This window comes from Manacus candei, unplaced genomic scaffold (assembly GCF_025592945.1).
Source record: "Manacus candei isolate 608988 ecotype Guabito, Panama unplaced genomic scaffold, ASM2559294v1 h1tg000014l, whole genome shotgun sequence".
Lineage (NCBI taxonomy): Eukaryota > Metazoa > Chordata > Aves > Passeriformes > Pipridae > Manacus > Manacus candei.
In genome coordinates, this window is record NW_026138062.1 from 28,702,622 (window position 1) to 28,719,748 (window position 17,127).

The following is a 17,127-nucleotide window of genomic DNA, read 5'->3' on the forward strand; positions in this document are numbered from 1 at the left end:
GGCCTGAGCGTAACACTGCCTCCGCAGGGTCTACTTTTATTGGTTTTCTCCCTTATCTGGCTCAAAATCCAGAACCTCCAGTGGTGTGTGCTCATCTCCTCTGTCTCATGCAGATCAGAGGTTTCACCATCACACATCCAAAAACTCTCCTCCTCCCCCTTGGCCAGGCGGGTGTAAACTTGGTCCAGCAAAGCACTCTGCCACCTCCCCAAATGGCCAATTGTTTTGAGTCATTAACCATTAATATTACAGTCTCTCACAACCATGACAACAGCTTCAAAGTTTTCTTTGACACTTAGTCCAAACACTACTCCGAAAATCACAGTCAGTGAGAAAAAAAATATTTAGACATAATGTAAGACATGAATTTGACTTGCAGACATGTGAATGTAAGCTACATTTAGCCTAACAACAGAAAATAACACACCTGATGACATTTACTAATGTGAAAAAACAAGAGACATTCAACAAACTGCCATTCAGTGACACAGACACTTCCACAGGCAATGGAATAGTGGACAGGTATCCCAGGAAGAGTATTTGGATGTTGCTCGATTGTGTAGGAAAGGGGTTGGGAAATACAACTGGAGCTGAAATTGGCAAGGGACGCAAAGAATAATAAAGGTTTCGACAGTACGTCAGCCAGAAAAGGAAGGTCAAAGGAAGCATTTATCCAACAGATGAACACAACTGGCAAACTGGAAACAATGGACAAGGAGAAGGCTGAGCTACTTGACAACTGCTTTCCCTTAGTCTTCCTGGCAATCTCTCTTCCCACACCACTTGAATGGACAGAAAGCAGGATGGGGACTGGGAGACCAAAGAACCTGTTAGAGAAAATCAGTTTCCTGAGGAACCTGAATACACAAAAGTCTGTGGGAGACAATGAGATGCACCCCAGACTTTTGAGGGAATTGACTGATGTAGTTGCCAAGGCACTCTCCATGATATTAGAAATGTCATGGCAGTCAGGCAAAGTCCCAAGTAACTGGAAAAAGGGAAAAACTGCACCCATGTTTACAAAAGTTAAAAAGGGGGACCCTGAGAACTATCAGCCTGTCAGCCTGAGCTTTGTGCCTGGAAAGATCATGGAACAGAATCTCCTAGAAGCTATGCTAAGGCACATGGAAAACAGGGAGGTGATTCAGGACAGCCAGCATGGCTTCACCAAGGGCAAGTCCTGTCTAACAGACCTAGTCTTCTATGATGGAGTGACTACATCCGTGGACAAGGGAAAAGCTATGAATATTATCTGTCTGAACTTCTGTAAGGCCTTTGACACAGTCCCTCACAACATCTTTCTCTCTAAATTGAAGAGATATGGACTCAATAGGTCTATGGGACTATTGTCTTCACAAGTTGCTGTCACATGTGATGGGACCCTGCTTTCCTGCAGATGGCTGAAAACACCTGTCTGCCCACGGCAAGTGGTGAATGAACTCCTTGTATTGCTTTGCTTGCAGCACAGCTTTTGCTTTACCTATTAAACTGTCTTTTTCACAACCCACAAGTTTTCTCACTTTTACTCTTCTGATTCCCTCCCCTATCCCACCACAGGGAAAGTGAACAAGTGACTGAGTGGGGCTTAGTTGCCAGCTGGGTTAACGCACAATAGGTAAACAAAGGTAGTTAAGAGGAAGCCGATCTTAGTTTGCAAAATGCTCCACAGAAGAATATAACACCCGAAACAACAAGTAATCTCTCCTTCCATGCTTGGACAACCTCCAATTTCAAAGCAATTCCTTTAATTGCTTTTGGTTCAAAGTCAGACGACAGATCAAGCAAATTGAAAAGCTGTCCTTGAATCTTACTCTTTATCCACATCCTGTGCCAAGCCCCAAACAAATGGATCAAACATCAGATTCAGTACACCTGAAACGAGATCTAAAGATGAAGGAATGTTTGAGTCCCTGAATTAATTTATTTGACATGGCAGAGGTGGCCAAAAACGAACAAAAGGGCGATAAGAGTATCGCATTTTCTGGGACCTAAATGGATGTCAGCTAATTTACTCTAAGCTTCCAGAAGTATCTGATGCTGATTATTTAGTTCATTATCCTACCCTTCTATGAAGGGGTTAAATATATCAGATTTTTTTTCTTCAAGAAAGAGCAGGTTGATAAATCTGTTGTAAATTCATTCTGTACAACTGATGTAAGAGTTTAAGTCTTGCACATGAAAACTTGTATGAAAATTGGTCATTTATTCCTTTCCTTCAGAATTACAGATTTGGATCCAGAAGTTTTACTCTTCTATGTCATCTTCATTATATAGCTACAAAAAAATAATCTATCCTTACAAATCATGAGAAAAAAGAGAGACTTCTGAGAAGGCCTTTCCACTTTATGGGAAAGAGTCGTGCGTAAGCTTGAAAACCTAATTTCATTATTTTTTAATATTCAGGTGGAGTTAAAAATGAAATAAAAATCAATCTTAGTGCTGTACTCCAGAATGAGGTTTGACCTTGCAATTCATCTGTACCTACTGTGCTTATGAGTTACAGTTGCCCATCTTTCTTCAGGCATAATTTGACATTTTACAAAATCGTGGTAAAGCTTCCATGGATTTCATGCTAGCATTCTGGGGTTCAATAACTGTTTCAGAGAGCCTAGGCAGCGGTCCATCTTTTGACATACGCTGCTGGTGTTTGTAAACCTAACATCATTAATGCTTGCAATGCAGAATGCATTTATGTGGGGTGCTGAGCTGTATTTTGGTTTCACAATAAACTAATTTATATTTTCCTAACAGAAGTAAAGACAACAGAATCTTTGTGGATTACACAGCATGACCTGTATAAATAGAATAAGAAGCTGGTTCCAAGGGAAAGAATCATAAAGTATTACACATTAAAAAATATCTCCAGAACTGCAATCTGTGCAACCTAAGACTCATCACACAAGATGGGAAAAATTGCCATTGACCTAACAGAAGTTGCACATAATCTGCAGAAAGCTATTTCAGGTCTTCTGAATGTTGCAATATTAGGATAAAGATTTGGGGCAGGATCATGCATTTTGTAATTTTCAATCAGTTCAAAGTCCCAATCCAGTCACTACAACAAAAGTGTAAAACAATCTTTAGAATGATTATTTATTTATTTATTTCAACTTGTTAATTTTATTTCGAAATCACTATACTTCTTATAGAAGAACTAAATGCTTAGAGGGAATTATGGTCATTGTAGAGATCTCAAAGTCTTTAATAATAATAATAATAAAGAAAATTACACGTGTTTCTCTCTCAACTTTTTGTTTTCTTTTGTTCAAAAGATTCCTAGTGCCATGTTTCCACATATTTAAGCAGCATTACAAAGAAATATGTAATCTAACAAAAGACAAACTTGCTTCTAAATATGCCTTAGATTACTGTAAAGACCCATAAAGGACACTGGGTGTTTATGTACCCCCTTTCAGGGCAGATTTTATGAAGAAGCTGCACACCTAAATTTGCAAGTGTGTGCTGGGACAGGCAGACTGGAGCTGCCAGGCATGAAGGAGAACAGCTACGCCAAACAGGAAACACCCGATAGATGCATCTTTCTCTCCTGGACCAGATTATACCATCACTCTGGAGCTAAATATCTCTGTGAAATTACCATTAAAACTTAATTAATTTCTCCTTTAATTTTTGTGAAAAAAAGTTTTTTTTTTCCTTTTCCTTTTATAAATATTAGAATTTATTACCTGGATTCTACCCTCATCTTTTAAGTCTGCTTTTGCATAATCATCTTTGGGCAAATAACAGTATTGGAACTGAACCCAGAAAATGAAGAGCACGCACATATCAGAATGTGCCACTAAAATATGCCACTAAACCATGATTCCTCATGTTTCAGCTCTCTCTCTTTTCCTACATCCCAAATCTTGTGTTCCCTGCCATATAGAAACTGCACTAGCTTCAAGGAAAGCCACTAAATGTCTGTGATGTCAGATTAATTTCCCAGTACTATTTCACTGAATAAATGCAGTATGTTCAAAATGTTAATTCTTCACATGCAAAGTAAAAGGATGCATGCTATGATCATGCTCCTGCCTGGACAGACCTCTGTTCTGTCTCAACAGAGCCCTGTGTCAGAGCCCTGTATCGTAGATTGGCTCTTCATCTCGTCCATTTCCAAGCAATAAGACAATGATGGTTGGTACTTCACCCTGTACTTCACAGCTACTCATTCCTAAAATCCTCTCACTGGGTGATATATCTTCTCATGGGGATCCTTCCCTTTGTGCCTAAGCATATCTGGAATTCAAAGTTTGACAACAAAATGTCTATTTCAGCCAATTTGGGTGTTTCCCCTGTCCATCCACATCGACAGATTATTGCATATACAAACTTTACCTGAAAAACCTTAGGTACTGACAGACTCTCCAGCATCGAAGCTATAAACTAATTTGTTTTGTTTTGCCTTTGAATTGCCTTCTACAGTTTAGATGTTAACCTGTTTAAACGCCAATCTATGTCTGGGAATTTGCTCTCTCACTGTTTCTATTTTTAGGTGTACTTCCATCCTTAGGTGAAAGACAAATTCTTATTCCAAGTATTTATTATTTTGATAAATATAAACAGCTTTCTGCTTACATGAATTCTATTATCATAAGAAATTAAAAAAAAATGAAGAAGATAACAGGGTGATTAAGAAAAAAACAAAGAAATTAACCTGGCTACCTGAAGAAGACACCCCAAAGGAAATTTAGGGAAGAAATCCCATGGGCCAATTTAAAATTTGTTATAATCATAAAAACAAACAACTAAAAAACCAAATCCCAACTCCAAAACTCAAAGAAACACTTCTTGTAGATACTGTACCTAATTTCAGTTGTCAACTTCTTTGACGACAATATGGAAAAGTCATGGCCAACTATAACCACAGATAACAATGAATAATTTAAATATTAGTATAATTAACTTCTTAAGCTTTCTTTAGTTAACTTCGGCATACTTTTCTAAAACAGAGGGTCACTGGCAGTTTTTAGGTCACTATTTGAGAACCGTACTATGGCCTTATGTTCTGGAATTAATACCGAGGTAGTATTTAAAGTACAGTAAGAGATACAGAAAAGTGATCTAATTTACTGCTCCTGACTTTCTATTAAACTCCAACCTTACAGTGAATAATAGCATGAAAAAGCAATCTCGGTTTGCTTAACGAGTGTCTAGCAAAAAAAAAGGAATTTTAGGTAAAAAAGGGAAGGTTTCAGTTTTTCAGTTCCCATTTCACCTTGGAAATATTCTAATGTGCTGGAAGGGCTTAAATGGTTTCTCTCTATAGACAGAACTTTTGCCACTAAACTCAAAACTAATTTTGTATTGACTTTAATCAGAGTAAGATCAAAGTCCTACTCTTCCTTCAGACCTTTCAGCAGGACAGATTCAGCCAACTAGAATAAAATAAAAGCACAGCATAAGAGGTTCCCCAAAAGAGCCTTCAACCTTAGCCACAACTGCAGTGGAACAGCCATTTCCCAAGACATGGCTCCAATGAGTATTGTACACTACATTTGCCAGGGAACTTCATGCAAGTAGTGAAGGAACTTTGATATGAGCAGGCACTCATTGCTCCCTCCTTCTCTCTGCATCATGGTCTCTAATTTTTGTCCCTCTAACCTTTGATTTCTGTCGCTGTAATACTATCAAATTGTTTACAGTGCCTGGTTTTCAGTTCCATGGACACCTGGAGGCTGGATTTACATGGTAAAATGGATATGGGCACTGTAAGGCTCACAGAAAATCTCTGTTCTATTATCAGGTCAGTTGTGACTTTCCGAGACACTTCACTCACTTTACTACCTGATCTCTGCATACTTTTACATGAGTAATAATATATATAACAATAACACATTCACGTGGCTATATGTAGATAACATTACAGCTGAGGACTGTCTTTTGGTTGGGTTAATGAAACTTCCCAATCAGAAGGCACTTCCCAGTGCCCAGAAGGCACTGTGGCAGTTACACTCCCATTGCCAGAGACTGTCACTGCTGGGATCGAAGGTCCTTCACAGCGGGGGGCTCCAGTGACCCGACCCTTGACTCCCCACATGCCCCACTCACACAGTCAGACCAGGTTTCCCATGGCAGAGTCTCAGATGTCTTGTTCCATAAAGCCATTTATTCATGGCACAGTAACACAGAAACAGCCCGAGCTGGTGCCTCCAAAGAGGGACCCCGAACAAAGGACACCCCGGGCTTTCATACCCTCACACTCCAAGCATGCGAACGCCTGGGGCCCTCAGGTCCTGCTGTGTCTCTGAGTGTCCCGTCCCCAGCCGACTACACAGGTCCCTGTGCCCTTTGTTACGCAAAGGTCGGCAGTTCTCTGCCTCTTGCCTCGGGCTCCCACCCAGAGCTCAACCTACATCTGGCACTGCAGCTGCACACCGAGCTACCTGCACTAAATGTATTCCTCAACAATTCTCATGGGTTTTATGTTTATATATATTCTATACATATGTTTATATGTATATTTATATATTTAAATCCTTACTAAGATGGGAGAGGGAAATTTACATCATGTTACTTTATCTGTCTTAATTTAATTGCTAGCATTCAGTTTAACTGCCATATTAATTCATCAAGAAGATTTTAAATATTTTAAAACACAAAAAAAGTAAAAAAAATTATGTGGAAAACAGGAACTGACCCACGTTAATTTTGTATGCTGGGAATATGAATAATACATTTTTGTATGTATCCTTTTGTGTTGTATAAATTCATCTTTGGCCTTTTACTTTCCACCAATGATATGACTTAATCAATAGCCTCGTTTAAATCAGCAGCAGTGAAGGGCATCAGAGGAACAGGCATAACAGCTGTAAGCTTGTCAGATATTGTTAAATATCTATTTTTGCTGTATTTTTAAATTTGATATTTCTATCTTTGTAAAATTACAGTATAAGGTAACAAGCAATGCTCTGTTAAGCATACTAATTCTCCCCTCCCAGTATAAAAGCTTCATAGAACAATGTTATGTGATATGGTAAAAGGTTGGAGAATGAGGAATAAGTAAAACAGAAAAACTAAACCTAGATGTCAGTTTGGCATGCAATCAAAGCTGTCAACTTCTAACTACTGCAGCTGCCTAGACTTTGGTTAACTTCTCGTTGATTTCCCCAAATAGGATTTCGTTTAAAGCACCAAATTAAAAACTGAGGCTGAGGGACCGTTCTATAAATTGTAAAGTGTACAAATGAATGGCAAGCCAATATACTTGGCAGTTTTCATCTTTGTAAAGCCTCTGATTCTGAACCTAACAGAAGCTGGTAGAGGTCAGGTTGGGTTTTGGGAAGAGGAGAAACAGCGAGAGTATGAAGCAAAATGTAATGATTTCTTTTACCCATTTTAAGGAAGTATTTAGGCAGTTATTAATGGATGTTCTGTTTCTGGCAATGGAAGGGTAAAATAAAAAACCGCTGAGTAAAGATCATCTGAAGAAGAAAAACAAAGAAAAAAACCACACAAACAAAATAAAAATAATAAAAAACCTCTCTAAGCCAAAATTAACCCACTCTTGTAATAAATCCGTGATCTGCAGTACATTGTAATGCTGAAGAACATACAGTAACAACCATTTCACTTTGTGCTATTTCCTGATTGCTACATTCACATACCCAAGCATATATACCCAATCTTTTAAAGGAAGGCCTACGATGTGAGGGTTTACAGTGGTGCAATATATAAGGAATATGACAACTTGAAACAGCACTGTATTAAACCCAGAAAATTGATTTCAAAGACTCAGCACTGTTGAAACATTTCAGAATAAAATACTTTCCATTTCTTTTCTACAAAAGATCAGTGACTGCTTATCCACTTTATCCCTATCCTTGAAGCCTCACTAATCCTAAATCAGAAACAATTAGTCTGATACACATTGTATGCAAAAAAATTGAAAACTCTTTCTTATTCATATTTTCAATACTCAGAGGCTACTAAAGTCACTACAAATGTTTTATCCCACTCTGCTCAAATCAGGTGAATCATCACAAATGAGAAAAATTTTTTAAAGGTCTTAAGTAATGTCTTTGTATCTCACCTTGATGAAGAGAATAGTAGCAAACCTTTTACCCAGAATTTCTACTGATGCGAAGAATCACTGGCACATACTTGGCCAACTTCCAGTTCAGTCACACAGAGTGGTAAAATCCATAAGCGTTATGCAAGTCAGTGGCAGATGTCTGCTTACTTTAATGACGATAAAGTATCCTTATTTATGGTTCTTCAGTCATTGACAAAAACTGTGTTGAATTACATTTTATATATCTCCTCTGTTTATCCCCACAAGACTCTTGTGAGTCTATACTGACATTTAATGTCCCTATTCAATATCTGCATTTGAAACCTTATAAAATTCTGATTTCAGTGACAACCATGTGGGCTCTTTTTTTACAGGTCTGAGAACATAATCTGATGTCACATGGCACAAAAAAAGATACACAAATACTACAGGCAATCCATACACCACTTCAACCTCTGTGAGCAGAGTTTTCCCAAGGTTCTTTAACAAATTCTCTGGATATGATTCGGAAAAAACAACAACAAAACCCAAACCACACACCAAAAAAAACCAACCAACAAACAAAACAAACAGGATGAATGTCAAGGATGTGTTGCAACTTTAGGTTCAGACACTCAAAGTTAGGTATCCATAATATAGATATTTAAGCTCCAGTTTCAGGCAGTGAAGAACTAAGGTTTCAATCTATTGTCTAAACATGGGGTGGGCTAACATTTAAGATGCTATAAAGCATCCTGCATGTTCTCTAATAAAGAGAGTATTTAGAAGCATTTGAGGCAGAATACTTAAACAACATCTCAGGTAAAAATCAACAGAAAAAAAACCCAGAAAAAACCCCTATTATTATTGTAATACATAATCTTCAGTCAAAGGAAATGTACCTCCCCCCCCCAAAAAAAAAGATTAAAATTGATATTATCATCAATGACACTTGTAGTCTATTTTAATCCTACTTCACCTTTGCATTTAACACTAGATCATAAAACCTCTGAATTATAGAACATAATGTTCTTTTTAATTCTCTCTTTCTCCACAGAAAAATACAACTGAAAGTATTTCCTTCAGCATGGAAAGTAAATTTATTTTAGTAGGCAAAGGACAGGTGAAGAAAACTTGTGAAGTATTCTCATGAATACTTCCTTGTCTCTCCCACCTACATAAGCAGTGGTTTAAGAAAACAAAATAGCACAAACAGTGATATAAAACCAGGAATATCCAAGAGACTTCTCATATAAATAGAGTATCAAAAAACCTTATATAGACAACCTTTGTGGCACTCCCCCTTACCAGAAAAGATTGTCATCTTGAAACATGAAATAATAGCTATATCTTCCTTAAAATATTCAAATACATGAAAATTATCTTCTTCTTTTCCCCCAAGAAAAATAGCTTTTAAAGAAAATAAATCTGTGGGAGTATGCAAAAATGTCTTTTTTGATAACACAATTCTGTACTACATTTCAAATGTGTTTAGAATACTATATGCTGATGATTTTTAAAATTTATTTCATATATGATTAGAGTTCTAGAAGAAAATAACATGAACACTGTATCTCTTTAACTCTTGTGTTTTGAACCCCTATACAGGACCAGCCTTTTCAAAACATTTCAACACCTTCTTTACAAGAAGAATAAATCATCAGCATAAAATTGGCCAGGCATAAGTATGACTGTTTTTTTGTTTCTCATTTCAATGATGTTCAAAAAAACAAAAACATATTGTATCATTTGAAAAATCAGACTGAAAGATACGAGTGCCAGCAAAGCATGTAGGAGATAAAAAGCTGAAGGCAATATGACAAATCAAAAAGATAATTATTCAGTATTTTAAGAAATTTCTTACATTCTCTTCTTTCTCCTGCTGTGCACAAATGCAGAACAATATACATAAAGCGTCTGTTCTCTTGATGAACTTGCATACAGTATTTAAGCATGGGTAGACACTAAATATGTGCATAGATATTTTGTATATACACATTAAACATATATGCCAATATATTTGCACTGGAACAGGTGACCAACCGTATCAGGGTGGGTGCAGTGATAAGTGTCTGATAAAGACTGATAGATCAAGAAGAGGAAATTAAGTCTCCTTTAGAAAACTGGGGGTTTGAATGGACGGACTCCCAGGTGCCTGGAAAAATTGCTTGGACTTCCAGTTTCAAATGGTTCCAATGGGCAGCTTGTTTATAGGGGTGGATAATGCAGCCAGTGATGCCTTTGCAGCTGATGCCTTCATTAATAAGCTGGATCACGAGGCAGAAGGCATCCTTTGTAACTTTACAGATGACACCAAGCTGGGGCAAGCACTCTGCATGCTGGAACTCTGGGCTTCTATTCAGAGGGAATTGACAAGCTGGATAAATTGGTAACAGGTACATCAAGTGCAGCAATGGCAAACAGAGCCCTGGCATAGGAGGGAATAACCCCATGCAGCAATGCAGGCTGGGGGCCAATTAGACAGAAACCAGCTTTGCAGCAAAATACCTGTTGATCCTGGTGAACAACCATTTCAGCATGAGTCAGCAGTGTGTCTTTAAACAAAGAACAAATCGCAACAGTAAAAATGCATCTAGAAAGCTCTAGGAGTCAGTAATTCTTTTCTGTTCAGGGTGTCAGTCTCTTTTCCCAAGCAACAAAATATAGGACAAGAGCAAATGGCCTCCAGTTGCTCTAGTGGAGATTTAGATTGCAGATTAGTAAAAACTTCATCACCAAGTCCAGCAAAGGGTCACGAAGCTGGTCAGAAGATCAGAAAGTATGAAGATGGCCTATGAGAACTGCATGTACTCACTGGCAAGATCCGAAAGTTATTGCAGTTTTAGCCACTTAACAGAAAGGTCTGGAGAATATGGAGCCAAACTCTTTTTGCACAGTGACAGGATGAGAAGCAACAGATACAAGTTGCAACAAGGAAAATGTTAATTTGGAATGAAGGAAAAAATTTCCCAAGTAGAACAGGCTGCCCAGCAAGTCTGTGGCAAGTTTCAGAGGTATTCAAAACTTGACAGGACAAGGCCCTGAACGACCTGATTTAAATTATCACTCTTTGGACAGGATGTTGTATCAAATGACCTCTGGAGGTCCCTTCCATCTTAGATTGCTTCATGATGATAGAATAGTACTCCATGTATATAGTAAGCCTATTAAGAATAATCACATGCCTGGCCTTGATATATTTAGTATTTTTCAATTTTTTGTAATATTTCAACTGATAATGAATCACTTTTTTTCTCTGTAATACACAGAAAAGATAATCATAGGCCAAAGGTAATCTGTTTAAACACTACACATTTGAATATTAGAACTATATTTAACTACTCAAAGTGTTCTGATGATGCTATTAGAAATAGTATCAGACAAATAATCTGACAAAAACAGTATGAGTTGATGTTGAAATAGCATCAAAAAACAACTACGTTGTGTATAAGCTTCATCACCCCAAAACCAAAGGAACCAGCGATGTTAAAAAGCAAGAACAACCACCACAACCACTTAAAAAGCCACATCAACTTCTGCCTTTGCTGTCACTTGTATTGGTTTCACTAAGGTCAGACAGAAAGTGCAACTAGTGGCTTTCAGGGTAGAGGCTGATCAAGTTCAAGGAAAATCTATTTGCAAGAAATAACTGACAGCCTCAACTTAACCTTATAAAGGGATTAATGAGTCACAGAAAGTTTATGGAATTTTCAGAAAGAGGAAAAAGTTCAGGAAATTTGAGTCAAACCCATATCATACTCTCCTCTCTTCCTTCAGAGTAGAAATCCTTGAGTGAAGGATATTTTCAGAGCACAGACTGGGAAACCACAATAAAATTTGATTGCAAGGATGTTTTTTCTAATTGTGGTTTGACACTTAAATTAACATCAACTGTTTGATTACTCTACTCTCTTCTGCCTCCATGATGGATAAATATTTAATGAGAATAGTCTCCACTGTGATTGTGAATAAAGAAGTTAATTCCTCCTTTATTTTTTCTCAGATCCCTAAGAAACCAGGTATTATCTGAGGAGTTACAGAATAACTACCTTTCCTCCAAATCTCTTAATAAGTATTCACCAGAAAGCTAATATTTAGATATACCTAATGGAACTTTCCTATCCCAGGAGAAATCCTGCTGAACTTTACACAGGGCAACCATATTTAGAGTCAGAAACAGTACAGAATAAGTGTGATTTTTAACTTAAGCTAGGTCTTCAGTCTTAGTTACAGATGCAATTCCTCAAAGTCTTAGTCTGTCTAACTCAGATGTGCTGATAACACCTTGTTATCAGTAGCACTGGAAGGAATATGTGAGGCTCGTTTCAAAAACAGATATGAGGAAATCCACACAGGGGACTATTAGATTATTTCTGCTAAGGAAATATGCCTCAAAATATCTCAAGAAATCCAGCAGCCAACAAAGTTATTATTAACCTACAACTTCTCTTTAGTTCTATATTTAATTACAGTGTCTTGAGTCACAAAGAGAAGCTAGAAGGTTATTTAAACTAGATAAGCTTTCTGGTGTAGAAACTAGAGTAGATCTTCAACAGAGGGAAAAAAAAACAAAACAAAAAACAAACAAACAAAAACCCCAAAACAAAACGAACAAACAAAAAAAAACCAAACCAAAACAAAAACCCAAAAATACCCCACATCTTAAAATATTAAGATATTACTTAAATATAAAAATTCGTGGCTGGTGCTCTTTTCCCTTATATGCTAGAAACTGACAGAGAGAGAATGGGAGGAGGGAAGGTATAGGATAATACTTAGAAACATCTTATTATTTTATTCACTGGGAATGGAAGCATTATATGACTAAAGAGAGAAAGAAAAACAGGAATATATTGGAATACTGACAGACAGCAGCATCCTACTTCCAATGGCAGATTCTTAGCAAATGTCTTCACCCAGAAACAAAAAGATGCACTCTTTATACAAGATTATGATTTGCACTAGATGCCAAAACAAGGGTGAGAGAGAACATCTAGATTTACATTCTCTTATGAGCCATTACATCTGTCATAACAACACTGAGACAGAAACTAGAATACTTTTCTTTAACATCTCAAGAGAAAAGAGCAGGTAAAGTAAATATGTAAGAGCAGTCTGGAAGCACAGTTCCTCATAAGGACAGAAAGATATGGCCTAACCATTTAAATTAATACATTGCATATACTCCAAATTTTCTACAAATATCTCTTAACTTACTAAAATGTAGGTGGACTAGTTGATCAAAGTATTGGAATATTGTTTAACAAAACAAGAATGGATCTGTCTTTGCCCCAGTAGGGCACTTGCTTTTCCATATGCCACTTCATATGCTTCTGCTGTGCATCTGTCTCATATAAAACATATAGATGGTTAGATTCGCTACCAATTACAGGCAGCAACAAGTTTCATTTCAATTACAGCAGGAGAGGAAAACAGTTGGAATCCCTAATGGGAGGTTCAGGCACCAAGGGGGGCGAATCAAAAATGAGAATTGTACATTGCATGCTACTACTTAGGGAGAGAAAAGAAGTCAAGATATATATGTAAACATTTATTTTTATATAAACCTGAGGTTACTCAGTTTCACTTCAAGCACATTTGAGATACAAGAGCAGTACCTCATTGACCAGCATCTATATAGAAAGAGTTGTTTCACAATTAATTTTAACGATAGTTCTAAACTGCATAGAAGCTTACTTTTGAAAACAAAGACATAATAAAATCTAATTACAAAGAAGATCAGTGTTTGTCCAATATTCCTGAACTACATCCAAGCTAAGATACTTCTTTTACTGGTTAATAGGAACAAAGAGTTATGATCAGAATAAAATAAAAACTGTGAAAACTTCTGCCAGGGTTAATAACAATATCTCTATATGCAGACTCCAAAAATTAAAATGTACAGAATATTCCACTTCTCAGAATCCTGACTCAAGTACTTATTGTCATGTAGTTTGAGGAGCAGAGAAAAAGTCCTTTTTTTTCTTCTTTTTTTTTTTTTTTTCTTTTTACAGGGAAACAAATATTCCTCCACAATCTACTGTTTGGAAGTCAAGTCATTTATGTGGAATATAGCCAAATGAGATATTTGAACAGTCTCGGATTCTTTTCTTTAACCTTAGCCCATTTCCTACAGCTCTGCATCTCTTTCCTCTCTCAAAGAAAGATTCTTAGGTCGGGCTCAGCCACAAGATTCGTGCTCATAATCGTGCTCAAATCTTCCCTCTCCTTTTGATCATTCTATATTTTTTTTTCTCCCTCCTATACATGCATACTCCCAGATTTGTGTGTTAATGTGTTGGGGTGGGAGATGGTGTTTCTACCCCCAAGGAACAGATGTTAATGTTGTCAATGCCAAAGTATCATTATATTCCTAGAAGGGATCATTTTGATCACATGTTAGAAGATAAGAGTCTACTCAAAAGCATTGCTCAGAAAACGGAACCATGACTACATCTGCCCATCTGCAAGTAACAAAATTAGCCTAGTATGAGATGTAGAAAAAAGCTGCACTAGCTAAACTCTATTATGTAATTGTTGCTGACTTCACACTTCTGTAACACATTTGGTTCAGGCAGGCTAGGAGACCAGAGTGATAGAAACCTCAGTGACCACTGTTAGTTGGCCTTATGGTTGGATGACATCAAGGAGAGTGGTCTGAGGCTATGTAACTAGTGAGGCCACATGGCTAGTTTGGCTTATAGTGGCTTCTGCCAACACTATGATTTATAAATCCATAAAGAATTAAGACAATAACTCCTCATGAGTGGACACATCCATGGGCATGGAGCATCTCACAGCAGGCTGAGCCTGAACCATGCACACATGAGTCTGGTTGACAACCAGGACCCAGACAGGGCGCGCAGTTGGAGTGTGTGTCCTGTACCCCTGCATGCTGGTCTGAATTGGGCTGAAGGAAATGCAGCTTTAACTAGTATCTGTGTGTCTGTGTGTCTATGTGTGTGTGTGTGTGTGTGTGTGTGTGTGTGTGCATGGACGTGTTTGTGTTGTAGAATAGGCTTCTTAAAAGACAAATTGCTATTCACATGCTTTCATCTCTCCCACACTCTAAATATATTTTCGATTATTCATCACTGAGTGCTGTGTTTCCATTCCTGCATCCATCCCACCCCAGCCCAGTTCCCCCACAAAATCATGTTGCCTTCACTGCAGCTTATCAGGTATGAGACATTTACCTAAGAGCTTCAGCATCTAATATTTAGGTCCAGATACCACCAACATTAAAGGCAATGACTAAAACTGAACTTCAAGAAATAGAAAATCCATTAGGTCTGAAACTTGTTTCAAGAGGGTTTTTTGATTCTATTACATACAATGTTAATGGAGATTTGCTTTGCCAAGAATCCTTTTGAAAGAGGTTGTGTAATTGCTATTTAGATGTGCAAAGTACTCACAGGTAAATCAGCTGTCTTTAAAAAAAGCAAGAATACAACTTTATTCATACTCAGTAATGCACTGCAAAATGTGCAGTCCTCATTCACTCTCCAGATCATCAACACAGTTATTTCTTAGACTATGAACATCTATCAATATAAAAATCACAAAAACAAATTAAAATACCTAAAATGCTTTCAATAAGTAACAGGTTGGAGGATTTTTTTCAAATCCTAACATTCACAGGCACAAAAAAAGAAGCTTTAATTAAACTGATTAGCCAGCTAGTTGTCAGTCATAAAAAAAGGTTTTCCATGCCCACTATCAGCTGGTAAAGAGAATAAATTTTTCAATTTTTTAAAACTAGAACAAGCATGGGAAATACTTTATCGTTTTGTTTAAATCTCTTTAAGAATTGAACCCAGCTGAAAAAAATTAGTCTGACAAAGAGCAACAATTCTTAGGGAAAGGCTGAGACACTTCCATAGAATCTTCCATAAATTAGCTTAAAAGCTTAGAACTTTCTTCCTGTTTAGTTACTTTAGAACTTACTTTCTAACAATTAACATCCAACTTCCTAAAAAACCTTTCCCTAACATGTATAACTCTTAAATGACTAACTTTTACGATGTGATGTATAGAATAATATACTTTCCCTTAAAAAGTGGACTCAGCCATGAAGGATTACATATATATTGTTCTTACAGACTTAAATAAAAAAGTACCCCAGGATTTTTTTTTTTTAAATTAATATACAATAAAATAAAATATTAGATTTGACAGTTTGTGATGAAACATTGTACTCAGCACTTACACAAAAAAAAAAGATATACCAAAGGTGAGCTAAGAACGTATGTGCACGTTTAGTCTCATATGGTATTCTATTGCCTGAATCCACCTCAATGTTGTCCATTCTCTATTGCCATAATAAGAATTTATATATACCTTTAGACACCTAGATTTCTAGTGTCTGGAGCTGAATAGAATGGAATAAAATATTTCATTTGGAAAGCACCTACTATGATCATCTAGTCCAACTGTGAATCCCACTTATTACTGTGTTCACTTTAAATTACCTAGTCTCAATTCGGTATAATGCCTGTTTTTCCCTGAAAATTTCCTTCAAAATTATTGTGGCAATGAATTAATTTATAACCACCACATTCTCTGCCTTTAGAAAGGAGAAAGATAGATATCTAGATTTTTTTAATCTGTATCAATTTTATAGTACACTTATAGAGATTCAACAAAGTTTATTCAGAATATTTTTCACATTAAAAATTGAAAGCAATGCCCTTATCTCTGAAATGCCTACACTGAAGCTAAAATATTCTACTAAGTTTAAAAATTCAAACACCCAGTAGGTGGTTAGAAAATGTAGTTTTAAATTTAATAATTGATACTGGAAACTCCAGTTTTTAGGAAATTTTCTTCTGATGTAGCTTGAAACCATTGCTAAAAAGTGCTTAGTTTGGGGGAATGAGGCCTATATTATAAAGGAAACAACATTTTAATGTAATTTTATATTTGAATAGTTTAACAAACGTGACTAAATATATCATAAAATGCAACTAAATTTAAATTGCATTTATTAGTTCCAACCTTTAAAACAATTGGAATTTCTGAACTTCTACATGGTATTAATTTTGGAGAGACTCTCTTTAAAAAGTACAGACAGATTCTACATTCTTCTATTTCACACAAAAATCCAGTGTGGAAACCAACAATTGGACTGGAGT

At 36.7% G+C, this 17,127-nt stretch overlaps 1 protein-coding gene across 4 annotated transcripts in view; it reads right to left on the bottom strand.

The window, feature by feature from the left end:
• The window catches only part of PCDH9 (protocadherin 9), a 689,952-nt gene that overhangs the window by 375,434 nt on the left and 297,391 nt on the right, over positions 1-17,127 (bottom strand). The gene's annotated exons all lie outside the window — the stretch shown is intronic.